Source organism: Alligator sinensis, unplaced genomic scaffold (genome assembly GCF_000455745.1).
Source record: "Alligator sinensis unplaced genomic scaffold, ASM45574v1 scaffold910_1, whole genome shotgun sequence".
Taxonomy (NCBI): domain Eukaryota; kingdom Metazoa; phylum Chordata; order Crocodylia; family Alligatoridae; genus Alligator; species Alligator sinensis.
This window is the reverse complement of record NW_005842748.1, coordinates 193097-202279: the sequence shown is the minus strand read 5'-3', so window position 1 is coordinate 202279 and position 9183 is coordinate 193097. Positions and strand designations below refer to the sequence as shown.

At 48.1% G+C, this 9183-nt stretch overlaps 1 long non-coding RNA gene across 1 annotated transcript in view; it reads left to right on the top strand.

The window, feature by feature from the left end:
• The first annotated feature begins 9062 nt into the window (after positions 1–9062).
• The window catches only part of LOC102372092, a 4992-nt gene continuing 4871 nt past the window's right edge, over positions 9063–9183 (top strand). The window contains exon 1 of the long non-coding RNA XR_325049.1: positions 9063–9141. This is a non-coding gene — a long non-coding RNA (uncharacterized LOC102372092). The remainder of the gene's footprint in view (positions 9142–9183) is intronic.

Here is a 9183-nt window from a genome sequence, read left to right as displayed (position 1 = left end):
CCCTCTTTCCTGCCTATGCAGGGGGTCGGACTCGATGATCTATTGAGGCCCCTTCTGACCCTAACATCTATGAATCTATGAAATGGGTTAATAAAAGTTGTTAGCTTGGATGATTCAGCGGCTAGAGGAATCTGCCAGAACCCTGCCCAAGCATCCAATTTTGTGAAAACTTTGGCTTTTGCAAGCGTGTGTTCCACGGAAGAAAGAATATGTCTTTCTCTATACACGTACTTGTTTAGCTGTGTGAGGCCAGCACCTATCCTAATCTTACCATTGGGTTTTGGCACAACCACCATCCCAGAACACCAAGGAGTAGGTTCTTCAATCTTTGTAATTACTCCCATTTCCTCTATGCGTGTTAGCTCTTCTTTAACTGTCGCCAGTGGTACCTGTCTTGGAGTAGTTAATGCGTATGGACATTTTTCCCAGACCAGAAAAATTGATGGGTATTTGGTTCTGTAGTACTGCTCCAAGGATTTTTGGTCTGCTATTTCATCTAGTCGATGGACAAGTTGCAGTGCCTGTATAGCCGGTAATCCAAGTAAAGGCACAGCAAGATTACCAATCACTTACCATAAACTTCCTATTCTATACATCTCTGCTTCACTGTCATCTTTGCATTAAAGGATCCCAGTTCTTTGAGGGTAGTGTCTCCTGGTCCCCATAACTGTTTAGTAGGGGGTAAGGAGAATCCCATCCGTGTGTGGGCTGTACTAAGAATCGGGGATAGCTGAGACTGCTGTTCCTGTATCTATTTTAAATGGTATTGGATGTCCATTGAGCTCAATTTCTGTCATCCAGACTTCTGGATCTGATGAAGACTCTGTAACATCATCTAAAAGTACTGTGCAATCTTCTGCATCCTGTTCTGTGACTTCATAGATTCTGGCGGTGGAGCGACAAACAAAAGCATAGTGACCTTTCTTTTTGTATCACCGACATATCTCTTCCATAGCAGGACAGTGAGCATGACTATGTCCTGGAGTTTGTCCACACCTGTGACACTGGCCTTCTTTTCCACTTTTTTGCCTCTGTTGGTGCGGGGGAGGCCACTCCTTGTATCCATTGTGCCTGTCAGTTCTATTTGCATTTAGTTTCTTTACAGTGTGCATTGTATCCATATTAACTAATGCCTGACAGGACTGAGAATCATTCCAGATTTCTTGTTGTTGCTGTTTAACTGGTTCTGATTGGCAAACCTGTGTGGTAGCCTTCTGGAGCATTAAATCAGGGTCCAAATGTAATCTTTGTGAGTGCTCTGTATCACAAAGCCCCACAACTAAGCAGTGCCTAATTAGCTCTTCCTTAAGCTCTCCATATTGGCAGGATTCGGCCATTGTATACAAAGATGTGATGAATCTGTCCACTGGTTCTGAAGGATCCTGTTTATGGATGTTGAATCTAGCTCATTCATAAATCACATTTCTTTTACCCAGAAAATAACCAGTTAATGCTTCTATCACTGCGGCACATTGCTTTTTCTCAGCATCTGTAAGAGGTAGTGACAGCAGAATTTCATCCGCCTGATCTCCTATAGATAAGAGTACTCACTTGATAAGCTTCCAGCTGTTTGTCCAGGCCTGACAGTTCCCTGAAGTGATTAAAATGCCTGATCCATTGAGGCCATGTTCCAGGGGATTGGAAATCAAACTGTTCTGGTGGTGCAACTTTGAGTGCCTGCATGGTCTCTGTAGCCAGCCTCAGTGCTGTGCTGAGCTCTGCTGTAGGTAGAGGTGCCCAGCCCTGCTCTGTGCTGAATTCGGCTGCTGCTAGAGTTGAATCCATCAGTTGGGAACCACCTGTTCAATTTCCCGTTGGTGGCAGGATTCGCCACTGCTGATACCATGTGTTATTCTGGGTTTTTGGAAGAAGCAGAAAGACTATTATGTTCTTATTAAGACTTTATTGTAAAAACTAACCCCTGACCCAAAATTATTGACTAACTACTTCCTGTGGATGATATCACTCTTTAGTAAGGGAGTTAACCCTTACTACTACACCCCCCAGATTTGTGCCTGGGGTAGGGGCAGATGTGGGCTGCCCACTGTGGGCTCAGGGCTCCCCACCCTGCTGCCCTCCCCCTGGGGCCCTATGTGGCAGAGCGGGGCAGGGAGGTTCAGTGCCTCTGCCAGGGGCCCCACACCAGCTGTACCACCATAGGAAGGTGCCCTCTATCCACCTGGCAGCAGTGGGGAGCACAACTCTGTGCTGCTGCTGCAAGGCAGGCAGAGGGCACCTCATCATGATGGCATGGCTGGCATGGGGCTCCCAGTGGTGGCACTGAGCTTCCACGCCTGCTGGCACCAGGTTTGCCACAAGGTCAACAAATCAAACAGCAGGATTAAAGTCCTGGACTTCAAAAATGCTGACTTTGACAGGCTCAGAGCATTAGTAGGGGAAGCAATGCTGGACCAGGAAGGAAGGCAAATGGGGTGCATGAAGAGTAGTCATTGCTCAAGGATACAATCCTCAAAGCACAAAAGAAAAACCGTTCCTTCAAAGAGGAAAGGCAGCAGAAGAGCTGGCAAGCCCTCCTGGTTTAAAAGGGACATTGCGATCTTCTTAAAAAAAAAAAAAAAGAGGTGTACACATAGTGGAAGCTATGGATGGTCCTCAAGGAGGACTATACAACAGTGACCAGCACTTGCAGGGAAATGATCAGGAAAACCAAGGCAGTGATGGAGTTTAGGTTAGCTACAGGAGTCAAGGACAATAAGAAGTCCTTCTTTAGGTATGTAGGCAGTAGAAGGAAAACAAATGGACGTTTGGGACCCCTGTTTACCTCGAGACAGCTGGTAACCAACATTCAGGAAAAAACTGAACTTCTGAATGCCTACTTTGCTTCGATATTTCACCAGAACAAAGGGAAAATCAAGCAAGATAAGGCTCATAGGGGACATACCGGGACTGACAACCTCCCCACTGTGAATGCTGAGTGGGTGCAATACTAATCAGAAAAGCTAGACATTTATAAGACAGTGGGACTGGATGGACTCCATCCGAGAGTGCTGAAGGAACTGGCCGAGGTCACTGCAGAACCCTGGCAAAGCTCTTTCAGAATTTATGGTGCACAGGGGAAATCCCCGAGGATTGGAAGGGGGCCAACATTCTTCCCATCTTCAGGAAGGGGAAGAGGGAGGACCTGGGCAACTATAGGCCAATCAATCTAACCTCTATCCCAGGGAAAATCCTGGAAAAGCTCATTAAAGAATCTATGTGCAATATGCTCGTGGAACCTAAGATTCTGAATGACAGCCAGCATGGTTTTGTCATGGGTTGGTCTTGTCTCACCAATCTCATCTCCTTCTATGACCAGGTCTCTTGCCACCTGGATATGGGAGACGTGGTAGACGTTATATACCTAGACTTCCAAAAGGCTTTTGATCTAGTATCCCATGATATCCTTGTGGGAAAACTGGAAGATTGTGGGCTCAGGTGCAGTGGGTGGGAAACTGGCTACAGTGTAGGACCCAGAGAGTTCTCATGAGTGGATCTGTGTCATCCTGGCGCGAAGTGGCCAGTGGTGTCCCTCAGGGGTCCGTGCTTCAATTGGTGCTTTTCAACATCTTTATCAATGATTTGATAAAGATGGGGGAGTGAAAAACTCACTGGCCAAGTTCACAGATGACACCAAGTTATGTTGCAGTGTGGTCATGTCAGAGGATAGGTTGCAGATACAGGTGGACCTGGACAGGCTCGAGAGTTGGGTAGACCAGAACCAGATGAAGTTTAACACTTCCAAGTGTAAGGTGCTCCATCTAGGGGCAAACAACCCTCAACATACATACAGGCTCAGTGGTGGCAGCTTGACTTGCACCATGGCCAAAAGGGACCTTGGGGTAATGAATGATTGACCATCCTATGAATATGAGCTGTCAGTGTGAGGCGGTGGTCAGCAGGGCAAACAACATGCTGGCATGCATCAACCATTGCATCTCATGTAAAACTAAAGAAGTGATACTCCCACTGTACTCAGCACTAGTGCAATTGTAGTTGGAGTACTGCATCCAGTTCTGGGCACCACACTTCAATAAGGACATGGAAAAACTTGAGATGGTCCGCAAAAGAGCCACACATGTGATCAGGGACTTGCAAGGCAAGCCATACGAGGAAAGGCTGCGGGACCTGGGCCTCTTTAGTCTAAAGAATAGAAGGTTGAGAGGGGACTTGATAGCGGTTTACTCTATATCAGAGGAGTGCATTAGGAGCACTCGGTGAACAACTGTTCACTAAGGCACCCCTGGGGAAGACCAGGACCAATGGATACAAACTCCTAGAAGGCCGCTTCAGGCTTCATACCAGGAAAAACTCCTTCTCTGTCAGGGTATCCAGACTGTGGAATAAACTCCCTCCAGAGATGGTGCAGTCACTTACCCTGGAGGTTTTCTAGAGGAGACTGGACAGTCACTTCGCTGGGGTCACCTAACCCCAGCTGTCTTCCTGGTTAGAGCAGGAGGGCTGGACCCGATGATCTGCAAGGTCCCTTCCAGCCCCTAACAATCTATGAATCTTGGTTCTGCCTGCTGGGCCGTGAAGGCCCCAGGGGAAGGGCAACAGGACAGGGAGCCTCAAGCCCACAGTGGGCAGCCTGCATCCATTTCTCCATGGACTCCACTGCAGCTGTGCCACCCACAAGGGTGTTGGGGGTAACCAGGTTCCATGCCCTGCTCCAGCTGCAGCAACCACCACCTCCGGCAGGCAGCAGCCAGGGCTCAGGTGCTGCTGGGAAGGGCAGGGGGCTGCATATCTTGGGCCTGGCCCCATGGCCCTGGCAGCTGGAGGACCCCTCACCTGTCTGGTGCAGCCCACATAACACATTGAGACCTGCAAGTGTGGCCTACTATGGCAAACAGGTTGAGAACCATTGGCTTAGGCTACCAGGCACAGCTAGAGAGAAGGCAGAAAAAGCCAGAAAGACCAAGGCCCTGACAAGGGCGTGAAGGCCTGAGGAGGCCTGGCATGGTACTGGGGGCAAGATGCCCCATTGGAATGAGAACTGATAACCTCTATGAGGCATGGGCATGGCTGTAGGAGTAGAGGAGACCATGAACAGCTTTTAAGGCGGGGTGGGCAATTATTTTAGCCGGAGGGCCACTTAATGAGTTTTGGTGAGCTGTCCCTTGACAGGTCCCCTGCCCCCTGGTCACTATCTTGGGACTGGAAGTCCTGCCCCTAATCTCTGACTTTTGCCACCAGAAGTCCCTCCCCTTGTCCCTAGAAGTACTCCTTTTGGGAGGGGGAGAGGGGAAGACAAATCATATGCTAAAAATCAAGCATCTATTATAGCATATTTTAATTTGATTTCAAAAAATATTTTTGTCTTGATTTACATGCATTTGCATAGTGTATATAGAGGTGATTGCATAATAACTCAAACTAAAGTCTTACTCTTGTATATTGTGTGTGGGGTGTGGTGAGGGGATGTGTTTGTGTGAGTGTGGGGTTTGTGAAGAGGTGTGGTTGTGTGTGGGGAGAGGGTGTGGGAGAGTGTGGGGAGGGGGCTGGTATGGTTGTGGGTGTGTGAGGTGGTGTGAGGAAGGGTGAGGGTATGGGGGAATGTGCTCCCCCACATGCCCTCCTCCTGGCATATAGGCCCTGCTGGCAGCATCAGCAGCAAGTGGCAGGCCCTCAGGGCACTCATGGTTTGTACAGGCAGGTCCCCCAGTGGCACATGGCTGCAGCCATTTCTGGGAGCTGCATGTGGCAGTAAGGAGCAGGACCAGGCTGGCCCGGCTTCAACGTACGGAGCTTCCTGCATCTCACGTGCAGCTCCTGAAACCTGGCCAGAGCTGGGTGCCACAAAGGAGGAGCCCCATGCTATGGAGGTAGTGGCCTGGCCCCACTCCCTGCCACCACGTGCAGCTCCTAGGACTCTGCTGGGAAGAGGGGAGTGGGCCTGAGCCAGCCTGGCTCCATCATATGGTGCTCCCTGTCACTTCTGGCAGAGTCCCAGGAGCTGCACATGGTGGCTGGGGGCAGCTGATGGCTTTATTGCACGGGGCTTCCCCCCAGTGACAGACAAGTCCTGGGATCTGCACATAAGCCACAGGGAGCCCCACACAGTGGAACTGGGCCAACTCAGGCTGCACACTCCTGTAGCCTTGCTGGGTGCGGACCCTGGGCTCTATGCTTCTGCCCAGCTGCAACTTCTCCCCACCCCCCCAGTGTTTCCCTACCTGCTGCCCAGAGCACTGCAGCAGGAACATAAAGAGGAGCCAAGGGAGCCGAGCAGTTCCCCCAGCAGTGGCCTCACCTGGAAGCTGTGTGCTGGCTGGACCTGGGGCTTTCCCCTGCACAAGGGTGGGAGCACAGTGCACTTCCCCGGTGGGAGTGGGCAGAGCTCAGGTCTCATGTGAGTGCAGCAGGGGCAGCTGCAGGCCACTCAGGATACAATTGATTCATGGGCACCTACCTGTGGGCCAGACGAAATGGCCTGATGGACCAGATCTGGCCTGCAGGCCGTAGTTTGCCCACTCCTGCATTATTAGGCAACAGGTGCTGTGGGGCATGGATGACAGTATTAAGGACCAGGAGAGTCTGAGATGGACCTGCTGGCCAAATGATGGGCAGCAGGTTGCTCTGGGACCTGAGGGCAGCTTCCCTTTTCACAATCAACTAATCAAGGCACAACAGGCAAGAGAAAAAGGAGGGTACCTGGGGAGCCAGAGTGGGACAGGAGTCATGTGGCCACCAAGGGGCACCATGGCTGTTCCAGGGCTCAGTTGTACTAACAGTGCTAGCAGGAAGCCTTACAAGAATCTCACAGCACCCCAGAATGCTGCAGCATCTTGGTTGAGAATCACTACACTAGTCCCTCAAATTCCTATACTCATGCAGATGTAAGGGGTTTGCAGCAATGACTGGTGATTGACATGAAATTTGGAATCCTTGTCTCTCAATGACCTCTTGAGGTTCCTTCCAGCCTTATTTCTCTATGAAATAACTATCCAGTAATTCATGACATGGGGTCCAGAGAACATGAGAATAGCAGGAGCAATCCTATTTATTGGCATACTAGAAGAAGTGATGTTGTAATGGTCCAACCCAGTCCTGCTCCATGCAGAACATCTTTTTTTATTTTTAAAAAGCAAAATAGCACTAGAGCATTGGGCATTCATACACATGCTCTAGGAGTTCTCGGAGGGAGGGCAGGGGCCCTTTTATTAGAGTGGCTCCAAGAGGTGCTCTAATTAAAGTGCCCAGAGCATCTTGTGTATCAGTGTCCCCACACTTAAAAATGGTGGCAGGGATGCTTTATCTAAAGTTCATCATATAAGCCTTAGATAAAGTGCCCCCACTGCCATTTCTAAGCATGGGGACACCGATACATGAGATGCTGGAGTCTGCTAGAGCACAGTAATGACCACGGTCCAGCAGACTCGATTAATTACAGTGCATTGGAGCAGCTTCGCTGCTTGTGTATAGATGTCCATTGTGTCACCTACATTCCCCCTCCATAGCTACTTAACCGTAGATTAAACCTCCTCTGTGTATTCATGCAACAGATCATTTTAAACCCCGGGTTGTGTTTGTGGGTCATAAGGATGAACATCTTAATCTAGAGATGCGTACTTTAACAGGAAGGTCCTTGACAACTGGTTTCTTCAACTGTGGAAGAAAGGAGGAAAGAGACAAAGCAAGAAGCAAAAGTGTTTGTTCTAGTTAGCGCAAAAACATTTTTACTTATGTTTTGTAGCTGTGTAAGGGTTGCTTTATCTTCAAGGATTTAGCTGGGAATTAATATTTTAGATCATTTGACCATGACTAATGTGCATACTTGTTCTGAATTCTTAGGATTTTCTTACTTAGAAAAACTAACCACTTTAAAAATCAGAACCTATGATTATTAATTAGTTCTGGGTATTTTTGACAAGTACTCATGTCCAGGTTCCCATGCTTTTGAGCTCATGCTTGTCAGGCAAGCCTGGAAGCATCTACACTGCAAAGCCACAAGAGCCATACAAATTACACATGCACATTCATATCCACACTGGCACTGCAGTTACCTGGGGATGGTTCTATCATTTTGAGAGATATATCTCATTAGTCTTACCACCTTGCTGCCTGTGGCTGCTCGAAGGATCAATTCACAACATGTTGTGGGAGAACTTATTTGTCCTTCCCAGATAGATTTTTGTTCTTACTCCACTAACACAATTAGCCAAGGTACTTCCTGGTCTGCACATTTTTTATTCTAGCTAGTCACAGGTCATGTCTGATAAGCTGTTTCTGCTTCTGTCTACACTGTTACTGCCTAGAGCAGGATGCAGAGGGCATGTGAGATGGTGGAGGATATTTCAATACCAGTTTCTAACCATCAGAAAGCACTGACAACTCTCAGAGGCAAGTTTATTCAAGGCAGAGTTGACTCTTGTTGCATGCTGCAGTCACTATAGATTTCCTAATTGTCTTGCTTCTGGTGCAGTAGACCAGTACAAGATGATAGGCTCTCATTATCATGCAGCTCTGAGATGATAAGCAGTATCCTCATACCTTCACGATGCTGTGCAAGGAGCCTGTCCCAACCCTTCAGTACCAGGAAATACAAAAGGGTTGGTTTTATCACCTAGAATCTGGCTACTCCAGATCATTCTGGGTCCACGGTGTTGGCAAGTCAACTGTCAGTGTTGTGGTAGTGAAGGTTGGAGCTGACTTGTGAGATGATTTAGACAGTGGTTTACCCACATGGTGATGGGCAAAACAAATTTGCTTGAAATAACAGCTGGCTTTGAAAGCTGACTTCTCCATCTGCACTGCATTTTGTGAATATACTATTGCTAACCAGAAAAGGTATTGCGCTCCTTTACTCTGAAGACCTTGGTCAACCACAAAGGGAATTTCATCAGCATAAATGTGGGATTTATCTGTGGAGTGAATGACACAAGGGTTGTAAAGAATTCTAGTATTTATCTGTTGGGGCAAGCAGGAGACTTATTCCATCCAACTAATGTTGTCTACAGGTTTAGGAGAACGTGCCTGCTCTTTATTGTTTTGGTAGTCTACCAAATTCTTGATTTTACTTTCCAGTAACTATATTGGCTTTCGGAGGAGAGAGCATGAAGAATTTGTGGGCAATGGTGATGGTTCTGGAGCTAGTAGCAACAATTTGGTGACCAGCAGAGTGAACAGATGCTCAAACAGGTATTATGGCAATGCTGTGAGAAATTGTACTACCACTCTTTC